The sequence below is a fragment of the Anser brachyrhynchus genome (assembly GCF_964034855.1).
Source record: "Anser brachyrhynchus genome assembly, contig: SCAFFOLD_152, whole genome shotgun sequence".
Lineage (NCBI taxonomy): Eukaryota > Metazoa > Chordata > Aves > Anseriformes > Anatidae > Anser > Anser brachyrhynchus.
Window position 1 is genome coordinate 286,077 of NW_027664018.1, and position 25,064 is coordinate 311,140.

Below are 25,064 nucleotides of genomic sequence, written 5' to 3' on the forward strand. Positions count from 1 at the left end.
ATGGATTACCCAGTCAATGGGGAAACTGGGGAGGGTCCTGGTCACCGAGAGGAAAAAAAAAATTATATAAACTGTGTTATGGAACTAGTAGGTGGCTTGTGGGACGCCTGCCATTGCAATCGTGAATAAAAATGCTACCTCACTGAGATACTTGCCTGAGCCTATGGTATTGGTTACAGAGTGTTTCTAATAAGGTGTTAGGGTTTTAAGGTTTCAGGGCTAAGGCACTAGGGTTGGGTTTCAGGGTTAGGGTTTCCAGGGTTTAGGGTTAGGATTTTAAGGTTGTTAGGGTTGGAGTTATAAGGGTTAGGGTTTGGGGGTTAGTGTGTTAAGGTTTTAAAGTATTTTGTGGTTTTAGTGTTGATAGGGTTTTTAGGGTTAGGGTCTTAGGGTTTTAGTTATGGTCAGGTATTTAGGGTTAGGGTTTTAAGGTCTTATTTTTTTTTTTTTAAGGTTAGGGTCTCCAGCGTTAGGGCTTTGAGAATCTTTACGTTTTGGGTTAGGGTTTAGAGGGTCTTAATTTTTAGGGTTAGGGCTTTTAGGCGTAGGTCTAGTGTGGTAAATTTTATCGGGTTAGGACTGTAAGGGTTTTTAGGGTTAGGGTTTCTAGGGTTTTTTGGGGTAGGGGTTAGGGTTAGATCCGTGGGAGCCGTAGTGTTAGGGGTCAGGGTTCTTAGGGGTAAGGCCCAATATTAGGGTGGAAGGCCAAACTAAGGGGGGAGCCCCCCCCAAAATTGAAGGGTCGAAGCCCCAATTTAGGGCAAGAAACATCAAAATTGTGGGGTCCCCCAAAATTGGGCGGAAGAGCTCTTAATATTGGGGGAAACCCAAAAAAGGAGAGTGGGGGACTCTAAAATTGGGGGGACCCCCCCAAATTGGTTGTGTCCCCCCCCAAATTGGTTGTGTCCCCCCCAAAATTGGTTGTGTCCCCCCCAATTAGGGGAGGAACCCCCAAAATTTGGTGGGCGAACCCCCAAATTGGGGGGAAGAAGACTTAAATGGAAGTGTGAAATTCCAGAATTGGATGTGGACCCCCCAGAACAGTCTTCAGGGGTTTAGTGTGGTAAATTTTATCGGGTTAGGGCTGTAAGGGTTTTTAGGGTTAGGGTTTCTAGGGTTTGTTGGGGTAGGGGTTAGGGTTAGATCCGTGGTTGCCATAGCGTTAGGGGTCAAGGTTCTTAGGGGTTAGGCCTAATATTAGGGCGGAAGGCCAAAATAAGAGGGGAGGAGCCCACCCAAAATTGAAGGGTTGAAGCCCAAAGTTAGGGGAAGGAACGTCAAAATTGTGGGGTCCCCCAAAATTGAGCGGAAGAGCTCTTAATATTGGGGGAAACCCAAAAAAGGAGGGTGGGGGACTCTAAAATTGGTTGTGTCCCCCCCAAAATTGGTTGTGTCCCCCCCAAAATTGGTTGTGTCCCCCCCAATTAGGGGAGGAACCCCCAAAATTGGGTGGGCGAACCCCCATATTGGGGGGGAAGAACACTTAAATGGAAGTGTGAAATTCCAGAATTGAATGTGGACCCCCCAGAACAGTCTTCAGGGGTTTAGTGTGGTAAATTTTATCGGGTTAGGGCTGCAAGGGTTTTTAGGGTTAGGGTTTCTAGGGTTTGTTGGGGTAGGGGTTAGGGTTAGATCCGTGGTTGCCATAGGCTTAGGGGTCAAGGTTCTTAGGGGTTAGGCCTAATATTAGGGCGGAAGGCCAAAATAAGAGGGGGGGAGCCCCCCCCCAAAACCGAAGGGTTGAAGCCCAAAGTTAGGGGAAGGAACGGCCAAATTGTGGGGTCCCCCAAAATTGGGCGGAAGAACTCTTTAATATTAGGGGGGAACCCAAAAAAGGAGGGTGGGGGACTCTACAATTGGGGGGGACCCCCAAAATTGGTCGGGTCCCCCCAAATTAGGGGAGGAACCCCCAAAATTGGGTGGGTGAACCCCCAAATTGGGGGGAAGAAGACTTAAATGGAAGTGTGAAATTCCAGAATTGAATGTGGACCCCCCCCAGACCTGGGGAGGAATCCCCAAACTTGGGGGGGACCCCCAAAATTGGGGTTAAAGCCCCAGATCCCGGGGAGCTAAGCCCCAAATTAAGGGAAGGAACCTCAAACATGTGGTGAGAACCCCAACATTGGGGGAAAGAACCTTAATATTAGGGTGGCAGGCCAAGAAAGGATGGTGGGGGCCTCCAAAATTGTGGGGGGCTTGGAATTGGGGGGAATCCCCAAAATGGAGGGGGAACCCCAAAAGTGGGGGGGGGGGGGGCGAAGCACCAAATTAGGGGAAGGAACCCCAAAATTGCGGGGAAGAACTCTGAAATGGAGAGCTGAAAACCCGAAATTGAGGGGAAACCCCCCAAAACGGCAGGAAAACCCTCCATAAACACGAAACCGGTAATGTAACAGAGCAAAAAATGGCGTCCTACGGCAAGGTGCGAGGCTCAATTTTCTGGGGAGTGCTGGGAAATGTAGTTCTTGGCCACTGGGTTTCCGGGAGTCCATATTGTTTTCCCAGAGCATGCCGGGAGATGTAGTTCTCGGACACTGGGCTTCCGGGAGGCCATGTTGGTTTCCCATCTTTGCTAGACTCCGGGTGCTCTGGCTTCACAGAGAAACCCCCAAACTGAAAAATGTACCTGCTAATATATTGGGCTCTAAATGTAGCCCTGGGTTAATTGAATAACAATCCCTGGGTAAGATTGAAGTGCAGGAGGGGTTGGCTACGGTTTTAAGAGCCGGTTTGCAGAAAAGGGATTTCCTGTTAAGAAATGGCATATACTGATTGTTCTCTTCCTTGCTCTGCCAAGACCTGAAGCACATCTTGGAAGCCAGGCAGAATCCGTGGAGCCAATGGAGTTCTCAAGCTCGACTTCAGCTTCTTCCCAGCTAGAAGAAGCAAGGACACGCCGGCTGAGTTCCACAGGCAACGCGCCCGTATCTGTAGACGAGGATTTAGAGATGCTACTTTGGGAACTCTCAGACGGCATACTGGAAGCCGAGCTCGACTTGGACCCAGGGAAGGATGAGGATGACCTCCTCCTTGAGCTTTCCAAGATGATTGATGATTGAACTGCATAGTCCTATGGTATATTAAAAAAAAAAAAAAAAAAAAAAAAAAAAAAAAAAAAGAGAAAACAACTCTTCTTCTTGTTGGATACCCTGAGGTGATCCTTTTTCTAACTGAGGCTTTGCAATGAGACTTAAAGCACAGTTGGAACTGGTAGAAATTGGCAGGATCTGCACTCAGTTGTCCTCAGTTTTCCTGCTGGTCAGAGTTAAGGTCTTGTGCATGGTTCCGTAAGTAGAGGTGGCTACCTTTGATATCAAGAGGACAAAGCACTTGTTTCTTTTGGCACAGAAAGATGTCCATCGGCACGCTGTGGTGGCTGTGAATTGACGTAGTGATGGAGCGATGCTCTGAAGGCTTAAACGGAAAGCTTCTTCCTTCCGCCCCCCCTTGGCACAGCTCGATGTTGGGCACATTGTGAAGCCTGGGTGTTCTGATTTCTCGGACAGTTGATACCCAAATCCCGGAGTTACTATGTCAACTCTTGACTTTTATTTGTGTATGCCATTGTTTTGACTGTAATCTTTTCAGATGATGAAGCTGTAAGGGCGGGAGGGAGCAAAATAATTATTCTAGCGTTGTGGACCAAACATGCTGCCAGGAGTGGTGGTGGTGGGGTCAGCCCACCCGGCCTTACTTTCAATTATCAGGGATGATAAAATGGTGTGAAAAGCAGCAGCTCTGCGATACGGCTACGCTACCCCCACTCCCTTCTCTTGTGCTGTACCAAAGTTCCCCCAAGCTTTGGTTGGTGCTTTTTGCTGGAGACAGTAGGACTCCAGGGCGAGTAGTCGGGACTCTCCTGCAGTAACTGGGTCAATTAAGGGTTGGTTTAAGTGCCTCCTGGTTTTTAAAATTGCTCCCCTGAGCTGCTGGCTCTGCTGCCTGCTACAGCAAATGTTCGGGTGCCATCAGCGTCGCACTTGGGCGTGGGCACTGACCCTGCGGAGGAGAGCTGAGACTCGCGTGTATTGTGTACCCTGCCGCCAGTGATCGTTTTCCCCTAGCAGATCTATTTTGAATCATTTCCCTAAATTTTAGAGGAACTTTAGGCTCTTTGTGCTATGATTTGTGAAGCTGTAGGGGCCCTCAGGCATTTGCTGCTGGCAGAGGAAAACCGCTTGTCGAATTTGTTGTAAATACTTTCTGTTTGGACAACAACGCCTGTGTGTGTGTGTGTGTGTGTGTGTGTGTGTGTGTGCACGCGTGCGTGCTTTGACGACCCCCTGCGACGCCCCAGCTCCGCGAGGGAAGCTTTGAAGCGGCTCTGGGAAAACCTCTGCGGAAGAAACCGCTGCTAGTGACTTGCAGAAAAGGGACTCCACAATCAGTGAGATTGTAAAGTAGGTATGTTTATTCAGCGCTGGGCAGCACGGGAGGTCGTGGGCATGAAGATTGATGACTCTTCCTCGTCACCGCTAGTTGACCTCTTGTCTTTGCACAGACTCAGTTGCTCCTTGGCTCTTGTCCATCTGCAGGACCAGTTTCTCCCAGTTTCTTAAGACAGGCTCACTCTCTTATTAGGAGACTGACCTTGGTAAGGGGCCCAAGGCTTCTTGCTTTAGTTAATTGGCACAATGCACCATAGTTAGCAAAGACGCTAAGTAGCATCCTAGTTTAACGCCGTCAGCGCTCTATCTCTACTTGATAAGATTCTCCTAACTCCCTCTCTCACTGGAGCCCACGCAGCCCTCCGTCCTGCCGAAGGACTTCACGGGGACTTCTGCCGGCTCCGGGTGCCCGCACACAGACAGAAATGGCTTTGAGAGAAAACAATCAGGAGGAGGAGAGCTCAGAGACTGCGGCCGGCTTCGGCCACCTTCCCCTCGCTTTCCCTCTCCGTGTTCAAACCGAACACTGTTCTGCCGTCAACCTTTGCTGCCTCTGCCCGCGGCGCTGGGCTTTCGCGTGTGCCATTGCTCCTCTACATATTTTATCCTTCCTTTTGTAAGGAATGGTCCAGCAATTCGTGTCACTAAGGGATTTGAAGGGTTAACATCGAGGCCCGGGTCTAGGTGATAAGAGAACAAAGGGGTTTTTAGGGAAAAGTGCTGACTACTGCAGGGGATGTTGCTAGAGTTTCTGAAATCCGGCGCAGAGGCTCCCAAACGAGGAGGAAGGGGGAGCTGAAGGACAATTGAAGGACAAAAGCCTGAGAGGAAGACAACCAGCATTCAGCCCGAGCAAGCCCCGAGAGACCACCAGAGACTGGTACGCAGGCGCCCCTGGGAGGGGTTTCGGATTCCGGAAACCAATTCTAATAACCCTGCCTCTTCTCGAAGTAGTAATGAATATGTATTAGCCTGGGAGCATCAAAACCAGCCGCCTTACGTAACAGGCGTGCGTCCTGGGGGAGCAGAGACTCCCGGCGCACCCAGCGCTGCTTGCTTGCCTCTATTCATTTAATAAATTGTAAACTTTGATTGTAATCCTATTTGGATTTATAACAGCCATTTATAACACTTTTTATATTTGTATTTTATTTAAGGCTGTCTTGCCCCCCTCCCCCCCCAGCCTCGCTGCTCGCCAATAAAGCTGGCGCAGGGGCTAAGGGATTTGAAGGGCCTGCTTGTACACCTAAGGGATTTGAGGGCCTGCTTGTACACCTTTGGGGACTGCCTCTTTTGGGGGGGGGGGGCGGTGTTAGGAGCTGCATGTATACTTTTTTAGGCATTCCTCTGAGAGGGGGTTGGGAGCTTCGTGTATACTGGGGGGGGAGGGCCTCCCTCGAGGTGGAAGCGGGGGGGGTTGGAGCGTTTCTACACTGTAGGGGCCTGCCTGTACACTTTTGGGGCCTGCCTTGGAGGGGTTGGGAACTGCTTGTACACCTTTGGGGCCTGCGTCTGCGCGGGGCGGGGGGGGTTGGGGGGTTGGAGCTGGTTTTAACCTTTCGGGCTTGCATCTGGAGGGGGTTGGGGCCTGCCTTTGGGGGGGTGGTTGTGAGCTGCTTGTATACTGTAGGGGCCTGCTTGTACACCTTTGGGGCCTGCGTCTGGGGGGGGGTTGGAGCTGCTTGTACACTGTTAGGGCCTGCCTTGGGGGAGGGGTTGAGGCATGTGCCTTGGGGGCATGGGGTTGGGAGCTGCTTCTACGCTGTAGGGGTCTGGGTCTTGGGGGGTTGGGGCTGTTTGTACACCTTTGGGGCGTGCCTCTGGGGAGGATGGGGAGTTGCTTGTACACCTTTGGGGCCTGTGTCCGGGGGGGGGTTGGGGCCTGTGCCGGGGGGGTTGGGAGCTGCTTGTACGCTCTAGGGTCCTCTGGCAGGCTTTGGGGCCTCCCTTTGAGGGGGGCAGTTGGGAGCTGGTTGTACACCTTTGGGGCCTGAGTCTGGGGTGTGGGGGCTGGGGCTGAGGCCTGGGGCCTGGGGCATGCATCTGGGTGGTGGTGGGGGGGGGTCCAGTTCATGGGGGGGGTGGGTTGGGAGCTGCTTGTGGACAGTTGGGGTCTGCATCCGGGTGTGGCTGGGGCCTGCTTGTAGACTTCTGCAGCCTGTGTCTGGTGTTTGGAGGCTTTTCTGTAGTGTTTGGGGATCGCATTTTGGCTTTGGGATGTGTCTAGAGCTTCTGGGGCCTAGCTGTAGTGCTTGGGGCCTGCGTCTGGGGCTTTTCTGTAGCATTTTGGTAGCGTGTTTGTGATTTGGGGTCTGTATCCAGGGTTTTGCCTTTTTTGTAGTTTTCAGCTTTGTGTCTGTTTCTTTGTTGGTTGCCTGGGGTTTGGGGTTTGGATCATTAGTCAGTGTCATTAGCGTCGGGGGGTTGATATGAAGGGTTAGGGTTGTGGTTAGAGTTGTTAGGGTTAAAGAGAATAAGGATTTTAGGGTAAGGGGATCAAGGTTGTGGGAATAAAAATGTTTTTGCACAGAGTTACATCGTTTAGAGGGAAGGAAGGTGGTATTGATATATGCTTGCAGTGATAAGAAAGCTTAACAGACAACCTTGTAAAATGCAGACAACCAGAATCCTTAGAGCAATTGGGTGGAAATCACGGTGTAAGAAACATTACCACCTCAAAGAGGAAAACAGTCAAGAAAAAAATAAAATTGACTAGTAACAGGCCAGCAGCTGTGTATTTTCTGTGAAGCACTGGATAGATTGTGAACATGGATTACCCAGTCAATGGGGAAACTGGGGAGGGTCCTGGTCACCGAGAGGAAAAAAAAAATTATATAAACTGTGTTATGGAACTAGTAGGTGGCTTGTGGGACGCCTGCCATTGCAATCGTGAATAAAAATGCTACCTCACTGAGATACTTGCCTGAGCCTATGGTATTGGTTACAGAGTGTTTCTAATAAGGTGTTAGGGTTTTAAGGTTTCAGGGCTAAGGCACTAGGGTTGGGTTTCAGGGTTAGGGTTTCCAGGGTTTAGGGTTAGGATTTTAAGGTTGTTAGGGTTGGAGTTATAAGGGTTAGGGTTTGGGGGTTAGTGTGTTAAGGTTTTAAAGTATTTTGTGGTTTTAGTGTTGATAGGGTTTTTAGGGTTAGGGTCTTAGGGTTTTAGTTATGGTCAGGTATTTAGGATTAGGGTTTTAAGGTCTTATTTTTTTTTTTTTAAGGTTAGGGTCTCCAGCGTTAGGGCTTTGAGAATCTTTACGTTTTGGGTTAGGGTTTAGAGGGTCTTAATTTTTAGGGTTAGGGCTTTTAGGCGTAGGTCTAGTGTGGTAAATTTTATCGGGTTAGGACTGTAAGGGTTTTTAGGGTTAGGGTTTCTAGGGTTTTTTGGGGTAGGGGTTAGGGTTAGATCCGTGGGAGCCGTAGTGTTAGGGGTCAGGGTTCTTAGGGGTAAGGCCCAATATTAGGGTGGAAGGCCAAACTAAGGGGGGAGCCCCCCCCAAAATTGAAGGGTCGAAGCCCCAATTTAGGGGAAGAAACGTCAAAATTGTGGGGTCCCCCAAAATTGGGCGGAAGAGCTCTTAATATTGGGGGAAACCCAAAAAAGGAGGGTGGGGGACTCTAAAATTGGGGGGGACCCCCAAAATTGGTCGGGTCCCCCCAAATTAGGGGAGGAACCCCCAAAATTGGGTGGGTGAACCCCCAAATTGGGGGGAAGAAGACTTAAATGGAAGTGTGAAATTCCAGAATTGAATGTGGACCCCCCCCAGACCTGGGGAGGAATCCCCAAACTTGGGGGCGACCCCCAAATTTGGGGTTAAAGCCCCAGATCCCGGGGAGCTAAGCCCCAAATTAAGGGAAGGAACCTCAAACATGTGGTGAGAACCCCAACATTGGGGGAAAGAACCTTAATATTAGGGTGGCAGGCCAAGAAAGGATGGTGGGGGCCTCCAAAATTGTGGGGGGCTTGGAATTGGGGGGAATCCCCAAAATGGAGGGGGAACCCCAAAAGTGGGGGGGGGGGCGAAGCACCAAATTAGGGGAAGGAACCCCAAAATTGCGGGGAAGAACTCTGAAATGGAGAGCTGAAAACCCGAAATTGAGGGGAAACCCCCCAAAACGGCGGGAAAACCCTCCATAAACACGAAACCGGTAATGTAACAGAGCAAAAAATGGCGTCCTACGGCAAGGTGCGAGGCTCAATTTTCTGGGGAGTGCTGGGAAATGTAGTTCTTGGCCACCGGGTTTCCGGGAGTCCATATTGTTTTCCCAGAGCATGCCGGGAGATGTAGTTCTCGGACACTGGGCTTCCGGGAGGCCATGTTGGTTTCCCATCTTTGCTAGACTCCGGGTGCTCTGGCTTCACAGAGAAACCCCCAAACTGAAAAATGTACCTGCTAATATATTGGGCTCTAAATGTAGCCCTGGGTTAATTGAATAACAATCCCTGGGTAAGATTGAAGTGCAGGAGGGGTTGGCTACGGTTTTAAGAGCCGGTTTGCAGAAAAGGGATTTCCCGTTAAGAAATGGCATATACTGATTGTTCTCTTCCTTGCTCTGCCAAGACCTGAAGCACATCTTGGAAGCCAGGCAGAATCCGTGGAGCCAATGGAGTTCTCAAGCTCGACTTCAGCTTCTTCCCAGCTAGAAGAAGCAAGGACACGCCGGCTGAGTTCCACAGGCAACGCGCCCGTATCTGTAGACGAGGATTTAGAGATGCTACTTTGGGAACTCTCAGACGGCATACTGGAAGCCGAGCTCGACTTGGACCCAGGGAAGGATGAGGATGACCTCCTCCTTGAGCTTTCCAAGATGATTGATGATTGAACTGCATAGTCCTATGGTATATTAAAAAAAAAAAAAAAAAAAAAAAAACAAAAACAAAAAAAAACCAACTCTTCTTCTTGTTGGATACCCTGAGGTGATCCTTTTTCTAACTGAGGCTTTGCAATGAGACTTAAAGCACAGTTGGAACTGGTAGAAATTGGCAGGATCTGCACTCAGTTGTCCTAAGTTTCCCTGCTGGTCAGAGTTAAGGTCTTGTGCATGGTTCCGTAAGTAGAGGTGGCTACCTTTGATATCAAGAGGACAAAACACTTGTTTCTTTTGGCACAGAAAGATGTCCATCGGCACGCTGTGGTGGCTGTGAATTGACGTAGTGATGGAGCGATGCTCTGAAGGCTTAAACGGAAAGCTTCTTCCTTCCGCCCCCCCTTGGCACAGCTCGATGTTGGGCACATTGTGAAGCCTGGGTGTTCTGATTTCTCGGACAGTTGATACCCAAATCCCGGAGTTACTATGTCAACTCTTGACTTTTATTTGTGTATGCCATTGTTTTGACTGTAATCTTTTCAGATGATGAAGCTGTAAGGGCGGGAGGGAGCAAAATAATTATTCTAGCGTTGTGGACCAAACATGCTGCCAGGAGTGGTGGTGGTGGGGTCAGCCCACCCGGCCTTACTTTCAATTATCAGGGATGATAAAATGGTGTGAAAAGCAGCAGCTCTGCGATACGGCTACGCTACCCCCACTCCCTTCTCTTGTGCTGTACCAAAGTTCCCCCAAGCTTTGGTTGGTGCTTTTTGCTGGTGACAGTAGGACTCCAGGGCGAGTAGTCAGGACTCTCCTGCAGTAACTGGGTCAATTAAGGGTTGGTTTAAGTGCCTCCTGGTTTTTAAAATTGCTCCCCTGAGCTGCTGGCTCTGCTGCCTGCTACAGCAAATGTTCGGGTGCCATCAGCGTCGCACTTGGGCGTGGGCACTGACCCTGCGGAGGAGAGCTGAGACTCGCGTGTATTGTGTACCCTGCCGCCAGTGATCGTTTTCCCCTAGCAGATCTATTTTGAATCATTTCCCTAAATTTTAGAGGAACTTTAGGCTCTTTGTGCTATGATTTGTGAAGCTGTAGGGGCCCTCAGGCATTTGCTGCTGGCAGAGGAAAACCGCTTGTCGAATTTGTTGTAAATACTTTCTGTTTGGACAACAACGCCTGTGTGTGTGTGTGTGTGTGTGTGTGTGTGTGTGTGCACGCGTGCGTGCTTTGACGACCCCCTGCGACGCCCCAGCTCCGCGAGGGAAGCTTTGAAGCGGCTCTGGGAAAACCTCTGTGGAAGAAACCGCTGCTAGTGACTTGCGGAAAAGGGACTCCACAATCAGTGAGATTGTAAAGTAGGTATGTTTATTCAGCGCTGGGCAGCACGGGAGGTCGTGGGCATGAAGATTGATGACTCTTCCTCGTCACCGCTAGTTGACCTCTTGTCTTTGCACAGACTCAGTTGCTCCTTGGCTCTTGTCCATCTGCAGGACCAGTTTCTCCCAGTTTCTTAAGACAGGCTCACTCTCTTATTAGGAGACTGACCTTGGTAAGGGGCCCAAGGCTTCTTGCTTTAGTTAATTGGCACAATGCACCATAGTTAGCAAAGACGCTAAGTAGCATCCTAGTTTAACGCTGTCAGCGCTCTATCTCTACTTGATAAGATTCTCCTAACTCCCTCTCTCACTGGAGCCCACGCAGCCCTCCGTCCTGCCGAAGGACTTCACGGGGACTTCTGCCGGCTCCGGGTGCCCACACACAGACAGAAATGGCTTTGAGAGAAAACAATCAGGAGGAGGAGAGCTCAGAGACTGCGGCCGGCTTCGGCCACCTTCCCCTCGCTTTCCCTCTCCGTGTTCAAACCGAGCACTGTTCTGCCGTCAACCTTCGCTGCCTCTGCCCGCGGCGCTGGGCTTTCGCGTGTGCCATTGCTCCTCTACATATTTTATCCTTCCTTTTGTAAGGAATGGTCCAGCAATTCGTGTCACTAAGGGATTTGAAGGGTTAACATCGAGGCCCGGGTCTAGGTGATAAGAGAACAAAGGGGTTTTTAGGGAAAAGTGCTGACTACTGCAGGGGATGTTGCTAGAGTTTCTGAAATCCGGCGCAGAGGCTCCCAAACGAGGAGGAAGGGGGAGCTGAAGGACAATTGAAGGACAAAAGCCTGAGAGGAAGACAACCAGCATTCAGCCCGAGCAAGCCCCGAGAGACCACCAGAGGCTGGTACGCAGGCGCCCCTGGGAGGGGTTTCTGATTCCGGAAACCAGTTCTAATAACCCTGCCTCTTCTCGAAGTAGTAATGAATATGTATTAGCCTGGGAGCATCAAAACCAGCCGCCTTACGTAACAGGCGTGCGTCCTGGGGGAGCAGAGACTCCCGGCGCACCCAGCGCTGCTTGCTTGCCTCTATTCGTTTAATAAATTGTAAACTTTGATTGTAATCCTATTTGGATTTATAACAGCCATTTATAACACTTTTTATATTTGTATTTTATTTAAGGCTGTCTTGCCCCCCTCCCCCCCCAGCCTCGCTGCTCGCCAATAAAGCTGGCGCAGGGGCTAAGGGATTTGAAGGGCCTGCTTGTACACCTAAGGGATTTGAGGGCCTGCTTGTACACCTTTGGGGACTGCCTCTTTTTGGGGGGGGGTGGGGTGGGGGGGTGTTAGGAGCTGCTTGTATACTTTTTTAGGCATTCCTCTGAGAGGGGGTTGGGAGCTTCGTGTATACTGGGGGGGGAGGGCCTCCCTCGAGGTGGAAGCGGGGGGGGTTGGGGGCCTGCCTTGGAGGGGTTGGGAACTGCTTGTACACCTTTGGGGCCTGCGTCTGCGCGGGGCGGGGGGGGTTGGGGGGTTGGAGCTGGTTTTAACCTTTCGGGCTTGCATCTGGAGGGGGTTGGGGCCTGCCTTTGGGGGGGTGGTTGTGAGCTGCTTGTATACTGTAGGGGCCTGCTTGTACACCTTTGGGGCCTGCGTCTGGGGGGGGGTGGGAGCTGCTTGTACACTGTTAGGGCCTGCCTTGGGGGAGGGGTTGGGGCATGTGCCTTGGGGGCATGGGGTTGGGAGCTGCTTCTACGCTGTAGGGGTCTGGGTCTTGGGGGGTTGGGGCTGTTTGTACACCTTTGGGGCGTGCCTCTGGGGAGGATGGGGAGTTGCTTGTACACCTTTGGGGCCTGTGTCTGGGGGGGGGGTTGGGGCCTGTGCCGGGGGGGTTGGGAGCTGCTTGTACGCTCTAGGGTCCTCTGGCAGGCTTTGGGGCCTCCCTTTGAGGGGGGCAGTTGGGAGCTGGTTGTACACCTTTGGGGCCTGAGTCTGGGGTGTGGGGGCTGGGGCTGAGGCCTGGGGCCTGGGGCATGCATCTGGGTGGTGGGGGGGGGGGGTCCAGTTCATGGGGGGGGTGGGTTGGGAGCTGCTTGTGGACAGTTGGGGTCTGCATCCGGGTGTGGCTGGGGCCTGCTTGTAGACTTCTGCAGCCTGTGTCTGGTGTTTGGGGGCTTTTCTGTAGTGTTTGGGGATTGCATTTTGGCTTTGGGATGTGTCTAGAGCTTCTGGGGCCTAGCTGTAGTGCTTGGGGCCTGCGTCTGGGGCTTTTCTGTAGCATTTTGGTAGCGTGTTTGTGATTTGGAGTCTGTATCCAGGGTTTTGCCTTTTTTGTAGTTTTCAGCTTTGTGTCTGTTTCTTTGTTGGTTGCCTGGGGTTTGGGGTTTGGATCATTAGTCAGTGTCATTAGCGTCGGGGGGTTGATATGAAGGGTTAGGGTTGTGGTTAGAGTTGTTAGGGTTAAAGAGAATAAGGATTTTAGGGTAAGGGGATCAAGGTTGTGGGAATAAAAATGTTTTTGCACAGAGTTACATCGTTTAGAGGGAAGGAAGGTGGTGTTGATATATGCTTGCAGTGATAAGAAAGCTTAACAGACAACCTTGTAAAATGCAGACAACCAGAATCCTTAGAGCAATTGGGTGGAAATCACGGTGTAAGAAACATTACCACCTCAAAGAGGAAAACAGTCAAGAAAAAAATAAAATTGACTAGTAACAGGCCAGCAGCTGTGTATTTTCTGTGAAGCACTGGATAGATTGTGAACATGGATTACCCAGTCAATGGGGAAACTGGGGAGGGTCCTGGTCACCGAGAGGAAAAAAAAAATTATATAAACTGTGTTATGGAACTAGTAGGTGGCTTGTGGGACGCCTGCCATTGCAATCGTGAATAAAAATGCTACCTCACTGAGATACTTGCCTGAGCCTATGGTATTGGTTACAGAGTGTTTCTAATAAGGTGTTAGGGTTTTAAGGTTTCAGGGCTAAGGCACTAGGGTTGGGTTTCAGGGTTAGGGTTTCCAGGGTTTAGGGTTAGGATTTTAAGGTTGTTAGGGTTGGAGTTATAAGGGTTAGGGTTTGGGGGTTAGTGTGTTAAGGTTTTAAAGTATTTTGTGGTTTTAGTGTTGATAGGGTTTTTAGGGTTAGGGTCTTAGGGTTTTAGTTATGGTCAGGTATTTAGGGTTAGGGTTTTAAGGTCTTATTTTTTTTTTTTTAAGGTTAGGGTCTCCAGCGTTAGGGCTTTGAGAATCTTTACGTTTTGGGTTAGGGTTTAGAGGGTCTTAATTTTTAGGGTTAGGGCTTTTAGGCGTAGGTCTAGTGTGGTAAATTTTATCGGGTTAGGACTGTAAGGGTTTTTAGGGTTAGGGTTTCTAGGGTTTTTTGGGGTAGGGGTTAGGGTTAGATCCGTGGGAGCCGTAGTGTTAGGGGTCAGGGTTCTTAGGGGTAAGGCCCAATATTAGGGTGGAAGGCCAAACTAAGGGGGGAGCCCCCCCCAAAATTGAAGGGTCGAAGCCCCAATTTAGGGGAAGAAACGTCAAAATTGTGGGGTCCCCCAAAATTGGGCGGAAGAGCTCTTAATATTGGGGGAAACCCAAAAAAGGAGGGTGGGGGACTCTAAAATTGGGGGGACCCCCCCAAATTGGTTGTGTCCCCCCCCAAATTGGTTGTGTCCCCCCCAAAATTGGTTGTGTCCCCCCCAATTAGGGGAGGAACCCCCAAAATTGGGTGGGCGAACCCCCAAATTGGGGGGAAGAAGACTTAAATGGAAGTGTGAAATTCCAGAATTGGATGTGGACCCCCCAGAACAGTCTTCAGGGGTTTAGTGTGGTAAATTTTATTGGGTTAGGGCTGTAAGGGTTTTTAGGGTTAGGGTTTCTAGGGTTTGTTGGGGTAGGGGTTAGGGTTAGATCCGTGGTTGCCATAGCGTTAGGGGTCAAGGTTCTTAGGGGTTAGGCCTAATATTAGGGCGGAAGGCCAAAATAAGAGGGGGGGAGCCCCCCCCAAAATCGAAGGGTTGAAGCCCAAAGTTAGGGGAAGGAACGGCCAAATTGTGGGGTCCCCCAAAATTGGGCGGAAGAACTCTTTAATATTAGGGGGGAACCCAAAAAAGGAGGGTGGGGGACTCTACAATTGGGGGGGACCCCCAAAATTGGTCGGGTCCCCCCAAATTAGGGGAGGAACCCCCAAAATTGGGTGGGTGAACCCCCAAATTGGGGGGAAGAAGACTTAAATGGAAGTGTGAAATTCCAGAATTGAATGTGGACCCCCCAGAACAGACCTGGGGAGGAATCCCCAAACTTGGGGGGGACCCCCAAAATTGGGGTTAAAGCCCCAGATCCCGGGGAGCTAAGCCCCAAATTAAGGGAAGGAACCTCAAACATGTGGTGAGAACCCCAACATTGGGGGAAAGAACCTTAATATTAGGGTGGCAGGCCAAGAAAGGATGGTGGGGGCCTCCAAAATTGTGGGGGGCTTGGAATTGGGGGGAATCCCCAAAATGGAGGGGGAACCCCAAAAGTGGGGGGGGGGGCGAAGCACCAAATTAGGGGAAGGAACCCCAAAATTGCGGGGAAGAACTCTGAAATGGAGAGCTGAAAACCCGAAATTGAGGGGAAACCCCCCAAAACGGCGGGAAAACCCTCCATAAACACGAAACCGGTAATGTAACAGAGCAAAAAATGGCGTCCTACGGCAAGGTGCGAGGCTCAATTTTCTGGGGAGTGCTGGGAAATGTAGTTCTTGGCCACCGGGTTTCCGGGAGTCCATATTGTTTTCCCAGAGCATGCCGGGAGATGTAGTTCTCGGACACTGGGCTTCCGGGAGGCCATGTTGGTTTCCCATCTTTGCTAGACTCCGGGTGCTCTGGCTTCACAGAGAAACCCCCAAACTGAAAAATGTACCTGCTAATATATTGGGCTCTAAATGTAGCCCTGGGTTAATTGAATAACAATCCCTGGGTAAGATTGAAGTGCAGGAGGGGTTGGCTACGGTTTTAAGAGCCGGTTTGCAGAAAAGGGATTTCCCGTTAAGAAATGGCATATACTGATTGTTCTCTTCCTTGCTCTGCCAAGACCTGAAGCACATCTTGGAAGCCAGGCAGAATCCGTGGAGCCAATGGAGTTCTCAAGCTCGACTTCAGCTTCTTCCCAGCTAGAAGAAGCAAGGACACGCCGGCTGAGTTCCACAGGCAACGCGCCCGTATCTGTAGACGAGGATTTAGAGATGCTACTTTGGGAACTCTCAGACGGCATACTGGAAGCCGAGCTCGACTTGGACCCAGGGAAGGATGAGGATGACCTCCTCCTTGAGCTTTCCAAGATGATTGATGATTGAACTGCATAGTCCTATGGTATATTAAAAAAAAAAAAAAAAAAAAAAAAAAAAAAAAAAAAAAAAACCAACTCTTCTTCTTGTTGGATACCCTGAGGTGATCCTTTTTCTAACTGAGGCTTTGCAATGAGACTTAAAGCACAGTTGGAACTGGTAGAAATTGGCAGGATCTGCACTCAGTTGTCCTAAGTTTCCCTGCTGGTCAGAGTTAAGGTCTTGTGCATGGTTCCGTAAGTAGAGGTGGCTACCTTTGATATCAAGAGGACAAAACACTTGTTTTTTTTGGCACAGAAAGATGTCCATCGGCACGCTGTGGTGGCTGTGAATTGACGTAGTGATGGAGCGATGCTCTGAAGGCTTAAACGGAAAGCTTCTTCCTTCCGCCCCCCCTTGGCACAGCTCGATGTTGGGCACATTGTGAAGCCTGGGTGTTCTGATTTCTCGGACAGTTGATACCCAAATCCCGGAGTTACTATGTCAACTCTTGACTTTTATTTGTGTATGCCATTGTTTTGACTGTAATCTTTTCAGATGATGAAGCTGTAAGGGCGGGAGGGAGCAAAATAATTATTCTAGCGTTGTGGACCAAACATGCTGCCAGGAGTGGTGGTGGTGGGGTCAGCCCACCCGGCCTTACTTTCAATTATCAGGGATGATAAAATGGTGTGAAAAGCAGCAGCTCTGCGATACGGCTACGCTACCCCCACTCCCTTCTCTTGTGCTGTACCAAAGTTCCCCCAAGCTTTGGTTGGTGCTTTTTGCTGGTGACAGTAGGACTCCAGGGCGAGTAGTCGGGACTCTCCTGCAGTAACTGGGTCAATTAAGGGTTGGTTTAAGTGCCTCCTGGTTTTTAAAATTGCTCCCCTGAGCTGCTGGCTCTGCTGCCTGCTACAGCAAATGTTCGGGTGCCATCAGCGTCGCACTTGGGCGTGGGCACTGACCCTGCGGAGGAGAGCTGAGACTCGCGTGTATTGTGTACCCTGCCGCCAGTGATCGTTTTCCCCTAGCAGATCTATTTTGAATCATTTCCCTAAATTTTAGAGGAACTTTAGGCTCTTTGTGCTATGATTTGTGAAGCTGTAGGGGCCCTCAGGCATTTGCTGCTGGCAGAGGAAAACCGCTTGTCGAATTTGTTGTAAATACTTTCTGTTTGGACAACAACGCCTGTGTGTGTGTGTGTGTGTGTGTGTGTGTGTGTGTGTGTGTGCATGCTTTGACGACCCCCTGCGACGCCCCAGCTCCGCGAGGGAAGCTTTGAAGCGGCTCTGGGAAAACCTCTGTGGAAGAAACCGCTGCTAGTGACTTGCAGAAAAGGGACTCCACAATCAGTGAGATTGTAAAGTAGGTATGTTTATTCAGCGCTGGGCAGCACGGGAGGTCGTGGGCATGAAGATTGATGACTCTTCCTCGTCACCGCTAGTTGACCTCTTGTCTTTGCACAGACTCAGTTGCTCCTTGGCTCTTGTCCATCTGCAGGACCAGTTTCTCCCAGTTTCTTAAGACAGGCTCACTCTCTTATCAGGAGACTGACCTTGGTAAGGGGCCCAAGGCTTCTTGCTTTAGTTAATTGGCACAATGCACCATAGTTAGCAAAGACGCTAAGTAGCATCCTAGTTTAACGCTGTCAGCGCTCTATCTCTACTTGATAAGATTCTCCTAACTCCCTCTCTCACTGGAGCCCACGCAGCCCTCCGTCCTGCCGAAGGACTTCACGGGGACTTCTGCCGGCTCCGGGTGCCCGCACACAGACAGAAATGGCTTTGAGAGAAAACAATCAGGAGGAGGAGAGCTCAGAGACTGCGGCCGGCTTCGGCCACCTTCCCCTCGCTTTCCCTCTCCGTGTTCAAACCGAGCACTGTTCTGCCATCAACCTTCGCTGCCTCTGCCCGCGGCGCTGGGCTTTCGCGTGTGCCATTGCTCCTCTACATATTTTATCCTTCCTTTTGTAAGGAATGGTCCAGCAATTCGTGTCACTAAGGGATTTGAAGGGTTAACATCGAGGCCCGGGTCTAGGTGATAAGAGAACAAAGGGGTTTTTAGGGAAAAGTGCTGACTACTGCAGGGGATGTTGCTAGAGTTTCTGAAATCCGGCGCAGAGGCTCCCAAACGAGGAGGAAGGGGGAGCTGAAGGACAATTGAAGGACAAAAGCCTGAGAGGAAGACAACCAGCATTCAGCCCGAGCAAGCCCCGAGAGACCACCAGAGACTGGTACGCAGGCGCCCCTGGGAGGGGTTTCGGATTCCGGAAACCAATTCTAATAACCCTGCCTCTTCTCGAAGTAGTAATGAATATGTATTAGCCTGGGAGCATCAAAACCAGCCGCCTTACGTAACAGGCGTGCGTCCTGGGGGAGCAGAGACTCCCGGCGCACCCAGCGCTGCTTGCTTGCCTCTATTCGTTTAATAAATTGTAAACTTTGATTGTAATCCTATTTGGATTTATAACAGCCATTTATAACACTTTTTATATTTGTATTTTATTTAAGGCTGTCTTGCCCCCCTCCCCCCCCAGCCTCGCTGCTCGCCAATAAAGCTGGCGCAGGGGCTAAGGGATTTGAAGGGCCTGCTTGTACACCTAAGGGATTTGAGGGCCTGCTTGTACACCTTTGGGGACTGCCTCTTTTTGGGGGGGGGGGGTGTTAGGAGCTGCTTGTATACTTTTTTAGGCATTCCTCTGAGAGGGGGTTGGGAGCTTCGTGTATACTGGGGGGGGAGGGCCTCCCTCGAGGTGGAAGCGGGGGGGGTTGGAGCGTTTCTACACTGTAGGGGCCTGCCTGTACACTTTTGGGGCCTGCCTTGGAGGGGTTGGGAACTGCTTGTACACCTTTGGGGCCTGTGTCTGCGCGGGGCGGGGGGGGTTGGGGGGTTGGAGCTGGTTTTAACCTTTCGGGCTTGCATCTGGAGGGGGTTGGGGCCTGCCTTTGGGGGGTGGTTGTGAGCTGCTTGTATACTGTAGGGGCCTGCTTGTACACCTTTGGGGCCTGCGTCTGGGGGGGGGTGGGAGCTGCTTGTACACTGTTAGGGCCTGCCTTGGGGGAGGGCTTGGGGCATGTGCCTTGGGGGCATGGGGTTGGGAGCTGCTTCTACGCTGTAGGGGTCTGGGTCTTGGGGGGTTGGGGCTGTTTGTACACCTTTGGGGCGTGCCTCTGGGGAGGATGGGGAGTTGCTTGTACACCTTTGGGGCCTGTGTCTGGGGGGGGTTGGGGCCTGTGCCGGGGGGGTTGGGAGCTGCTTGTACGCTCTAGGGTCCTCTGGCAGGCTTTGGGTCCTCCCTTTGAGGGGGGCAGTTGGGAGCTGGTTGTACATCTTTGGGGCCTGAGTCTGGGGTGTGGGGGCTGGGGCTGAGGCCTGGGGCCTGGGGCATGCATCTGGGTGGTGGTGGTGGGGGGTCCAGTTCATGGGGGGGGGTGGGTTGGGAGCTGCTTGTGGACAGTTGGGGTCTGCATCCGGGTGTGGCTGGGGCCTGCTTGTAGACTTCTGCAGCCTGTGTCTGGTGTTTGGGGGCTTTTCTGTAGTGTTTGGGGATTGCATTTTGGCTTTGGGATGTGTCTAGAGCTTCTGGGGCCTAGCTGTAGTGCTTGGGGCCTGCGTCTGGGGCTTTTCTGTAGCATTTTGGTAGCGTGTTTGTGATTTGGGGTCTGTATCCAGGGTTTTGCCTTTTTTGTAGTTTTCAGCTTTGTGTCTGTTTCTTTGTTGGTTGCCTGGGGTTTGGGGTTTGGATCATTAGTCAGTGTCATTAGCGTCGGGGGGTTGATATGAAGGGTTAGGGTTGTGGTTAGAGTTGTTAGGGTTAAAGAGAATAAGGATTTTAGGGTAAGGGGATCAAGGTTGTGGGAATAAAAATGTTTTTGCACAGAGTTACATCGTTTAGAGGGAAGGAAGGTGGTATTGATATATGCTTGCAGTGATAAGAAAGCTTAACAGACAACCTTGTAAAATGCAGACAACCAGAATCCTTAGAGCAATTGGGTGGAAATCACGGTGTAAGAAACATTACCACCTCAAAGAGGAAAACAGTCAAGAAAAAAATAAAATTGACTAGTAACAGGCCAGCAGCTGTGTATTTTCTGTGAAGCACTGGATAGATTGTGAACATGGATTACCCAGTCAATGGGGAAACTGGGGAGGGTCCTGGTCACCGAGAGGAAAAAAAAAATTATATAAACTGTGTTATGGAACTAGTAGGTGGCTTGTGGGACGCCTGCCATTGCAATCGTGAATAAAAATGCTACCTCACTGAGATACTTGCCTGAGCCTATGGTATTGGTTACAGAGTGTTTCTAATAAGGTGTTAGGGTTTTAAGGTTTCAGGGCTAAGGCACTAGGGTTGGGTTTCAGGGTTAGGGTTTCCAGGGTTTAGGGTTAGGATTTTAAGGTTGTTAGGGTTGGAGTTATAAGGGTTAGGGTTTGGGGGTTAGTGTGTTAAGGTTTTAAAGTATTTTGTGGTTTTAGTGTTGATAGGGTTTTTAGGGTTAGGGTCTTAGGGTTTTAGTTATGGTCAGGTATTTAGGGTTAGGGTTTTAAGGTCTTATTTTTTTTTTTTTTAAGGTTAGGGTCTCCAGCGTTAGGGCTTTGAGAATCTTTACGTTTTGGGTTAGGGTTTAGAGGGTCTTAATTTTTAGGGTTAGGGCTTTTAGGCGTAGGTCTAGTGTGGTAAATTTTATCGGGTTAGGACTGTAAGGGTTTTTAGGGTTAGGGTTTCTAGGGTTTTTTGGGGTAGGGGTTAGGGTTAGATCCGTGGGAGCCGTAGTGTTAGGGGTCAGGGTTCTTAGGGGTAAGGCCCAATATTAGGGTGGAAGGCCAAACTAAGGGGGGAGCCCCCCCAAAAATTGAAGGGTTGAAGCCCCAATTTAGGGGAAGAAACGTCAAAATTGTGGGGTCCCCCAAAATTGGGCGGAAGAGCTCTTAATATTGGGGGAAACCCAAAAAAGGAGGGTGGGGGACTCTAAAATTGGGGGGACCCCCCCAAATTGGTTGTGTCCCCCCCCAAATTGGTTGTGTCCCCCCCAAAATTGGTTGTGTCCCCCCCAATTAGGGGAGGAACCCCCAAAATTGGGTGGGCGAACCCCCAGATTGGGGGGGCAGAACACTTAAATGGAAGTGTGAAATTCCAGAATTGAATGTGGACCCCCCAGAACAGTCTTCAGGGGTTTAGTGTGGTAAATTTTATCGGGTTAGGGCTGTAAGGGTTTTTAGGGTTAGGGTTTCTAGGGTTTGTTGGGGTAGGGGTTAGGGTTAGATCCGTGGTTGCCATAGCGTTAGGGGTCAAGGTTCTTAGGGGTTAGGCCTAATATTAGGGCGGAAGGCCAAAATAAGAGGGTGGGAGCCCCCCCCGAAATTGAAGGGTTGAAGCCCCAAGTTAGGGGAAGGAACGTCAAAATTGTGGGGTCCCCCAAAATTGGGCGGAAGAACTTTTAATATTAGGGGGGAACCCAAAAAAGGAGGGTGGGGGACTCTAAAATCGGTTGTGTCCCCCCCAAATTAGGGGAGGAACCCCCAAAATTGGGTGGGCGAACCCCCAAATTGGGGGGAAGAAGACTTAAATGGAAGTGTGAAATTCCAGAATTGAATGTGGACCCCCCCCAGACCTGGGGAGGAATCCCCAAACTTGGGGGCGACCCCCAAATTTGGGGTTAAAGCCCCAGATCCCGGGGAGCTAAGCCCCAAATTAAGGGAAGGAACCTCAAACATGTGGTGAGAACCCCAACATTGGGGGAAAGAACCTTAATATTAGGGTGGCAGGCCAAGAAAGGATGGTGGGGGCCTCCAAAATTGTGGGGGGCTTGGAATTGGGGGGAATCCCCAAAATGGAGGGGGAACCCCAAAAGTGGGGGGGGGGGGCGAAGCACCAAATTAGGGGAAGGAACCCCAAAATTGCGGGGAAGAACTCTGAAATGGAGAGCTGAAAACCCGAAATTGAGGGGAAACCCCCCAAAACGGCGGGAAAACCCTCCATAAACACGAAACCGGTAATGTAACAGAGCAAAAAATGGCGTCCTACGGCAAGGTGCGAGGCTCAATTTTCTGGGGAGTGCTGGGAAATGTAGTTCTTGGCCACCGGGTTTCCGGGAGTCCATATTGTTTTCCCAGAGCATGCCGGGAGATGTAGTTCTCGGACACTGGGCTTCCGGGAGGCCATGTTGGTTTCCCATCTTTGCTAGACTCCGGGTGCTCTGGCTTCACAGAGAAACCCCCAAACTGAAAAATGTACCTGCTAATATATTGGGCTCTAAATGTAGCCCTGGGTTAATTGAATAACAATCCCTGGGTAAGATTGAAGTGCAGGAGGGGTTGGCTACGGTTTTAAGAGCCGGTTTGCAGAAAAGGGATTTCCCGTTAAGAAATGGCATATACTGATTGTTCTCTTCCTTGCTCTGCCAAGACCTGAAGCACATCTTGGAAGCCAGGCAGAATCCGTGGAGCCAATGGAGTTCTCAAGCTCGACTTCAGCTTCTTCCCAGCTAGAAGAAGCAAGGACACGCCGGCTGAGTTCCACAGGCAACGCGCCCGTATCTGTAGACGAGGATTTAGAGATGCTACTTTGGGAACTCTCAGACGGCATACTGGAAGCCGAGCTCGACTTGGACCCAGGGAAGGATGAGGATGACCTCCTCCTTGAGCTTTCCAAGATGATTGATGATTGAACTGCATAGTCCTATGGTATATTAAAAAAAAAAAAAAAAAAAAAAAGAAAACAACCCTTCTTCTTGTTGGATACCCTGAGGTGATCCTTTTTCTAACTGAGGCTTTGCAATGAGACTTAAAGCACAGTTGGAACTGGTAGAAATTGGCAGGATCTGCACTCAGTTGTCCTAAGTTTCCCTGCTGGTCAGAGTTAAGGTCTTGTGCATGGTTCCGTAAGTAGAGGTGGCTACCTTTGATATCAAGAGGACAAAACACTTGTTTCTTTTGGCACAGAAAGATGTCCATCGGCACGCTGTGGTGGCTGTGAATTGACGTAGTGATGGAGCGATGCTCTGAAGGCTTAAACGGAAAGCTTCTTCCTTCCGCCCCCCCTTGGCACAGCTCGATGTTGGGCACATTGTGAAGCCTGGGTGTTCTGATTTCTCGGACAGTTGATACCCAAATCCCGGAGTTACTATGTCAACTCTTGACTTTTATTTGTGTATGCCATTGTTTTGACTGTAATCTTTTCAGATGATGAAGCTGTAAGGGCGGGAGGGAGCAAAATAATTATTCTAGCGTTGTGGACCAAACATGCTGCCAGGAGTGGTGGTGGTGGGGTCAGCCCACCCGGCCTTACTTTCAATTATCAGGGATGATAAAATGGTGTGAAAAGCAGCAGCTCTGCCATACGGCTACGCTACCCCCACTCCCTTCTCTTGTGCTGTACCAAAGTTCCCCCAAGCTTTGGTTGGTGCTTTTTGCTGGTGACAGTAGGACTCCAGGGCGAGTAGTCGGGACTCTCCTGCAGTAACTGGGTCAATTAAGGGTTGGTTTAAGTGCCTCCTGGTTTTTAAAATTGCTCCCCTGAGCTGCTGGCTCTGCTGCCTGCTACAGCAAATGTTCGGGTGCCATCAGCGTCGCACTTGGGCGTGGGCACTGACCCTGCGGAGGAGAGCTGAGACTCGCGTGTATTGTGTACCCTGCCGCCAGTGATCGTTTTCCCCTAGCAGATCTATTTTGAATCATTTCCCTAAATTTTAGAGGAACTTTAGGCTCTTTGTGCTATGATTTGTGAAGCTGTAGGGGCCCTCAGGCATTTGCTGCTGGCAGAGGAAAACCGCTTGTCGAATTTGTTGTAAATACTTTCTGTTTGGACAACAACGCCTGTGTGTGTGTGTGTGTGTGTGTGTGTGTGCACGCGTGCGTGCTTTGACGACCCCCTGCGACGCCCCAGCTCCGCGAGGGAAGCTTTGAAGCGGCTCTGGGAAAACCTCTGTGGAAGAAACCGCTGCTAGTGACTTGCGGAAAAGGGACTCCACAATCAGTGAGATTGTAAAGTAGGTATGTTTATTCAGCGCTGGGCAGCACGGGAGGTCGTGGGCATGAAGATTGATGACTCTTCCTCGTCACCGCTAGTTGACCTCTTGTCTTTGCACAGACTCAGTTGCTCCTTGGCTCTTGTCCATCTGCAGGACCAGTTTCTCCCAGTTTCTTAAGACAGGCTCACTCTCTTATTAGGAGACTGACCTTGGTAAGGGGCCCAAGGCTTCTTGCTTTAGTTAATTGGCACAATGCACCATAGTTAGCAAAGACGCTAAGTAGCATCCTAGTTTAACGCTGTCAGCGCTCTATCTCTACTTGATAAGATTCTCCTAACTCCCTCTCTCACTGGAGCCCACGCAGCCCTCCGTCCTGCCGAAGGACTTCACGGGGACTTCTGCCGGCTCCGGGTGCCCGCACACAGACAGAAATGGCTTTGAGAGAAAACAATCAGGAGGAGGAGAGCTCAGAGACTGCGGCCGGCTTCGGCCACCTTCCCCTCGCTTTCCCTCTCCATGTTCAAACCGAGCACTGTTCTGCCATCAACCTTCGCTGCCTCTGCCCGCGGCGCTGGGCTTTCGCGTGTGCCATTGCTCCTCTACATATTTTATCCTTCCTTTTGTAAGGAATGGTCCAGCAATTCGTGTCACTAAGGGATTTGAAGGGTTAACATCGAGGCCCGGGTCTAGGTGATAAGAGAACAAAGGGGTTTTTAGGGAAAAGTGCTGACTACTGCAGGGGATGTTGCTAGAGTTTCTGAAATCCGGCGCAGAGGCTCCCAAACGAGGAGGAAGGGGGAGCTGAAGGACAATTGAAGGACAAAAGCCTGAGAGGAAGACAACCAGCATTCAGCCCGAGCAAGCCCCGAGAGACCACCAGAGACTGGTACGCAGGCGCCCCTGGGAGGGGTTTCGGATTCCGGAAACCAATTCTAATAACCCTGCCTCTTCTCGAAGTAGTAATGAATATGTATTAGCCTGGGAGCATCAAAACCAGCCGCCTTACGTAACAGGCGTGCGTCCTGGGGGAGCAGAGACTCCCGGCGCACCCAGCGCTGCTTGCTTGCCTCTATTCGTTTAATAAATTGTAAACTTTGATTGTAATCCTATTTGGATTTATAACAGCCATTTATAACACTTTTTATATTTGTATTTTATTTAAGGCTGTCTTGCCCCCCTCCCCCCCCAGCCTCGCTGCTCGCCAATAAAGCTGGCGCAGGGGCTAAGGGATTTGAAGGGCCTGCTTGTACACCTAAGGGATTTGAGGGCCTGCT

The 25,064-nt window shown here is 50.6% G+C and overlaps 2 long non-coding RNA genes across 2 annotated transcripts; one reads left to right on the forward strand and one right to left on the reverse strand.

The window, feature by feature from the left end:
• The first annotated feature begins 954 nt into the window (after positions 1-954).
• LOC308186480 lies at positions 955-3,128 on the forward strand. Its single transcript, XR_013944076.1, has 2 exons — positions 955-2,683; positions 2,798-3,128. It is a non-coding gene; the product is annotated as an uncharacterized lncRNA (long non-coding RNA).
• A 12,715-nt stretch (positions 3,129-15,843) lies between these two features.
• LOC308186479 lies at positions 15,844-25,064 on the reverse strand. Its single transcript, XR_013944075.1, has 2 exons — positions 24,285-25,064; positions 15,844-17,780 (listed from the first exon to the last, which is right to left on the reverse strand). It is a non-coding gene; the product is annotated as an uncharacterized lncRNA (long non-coding RNA).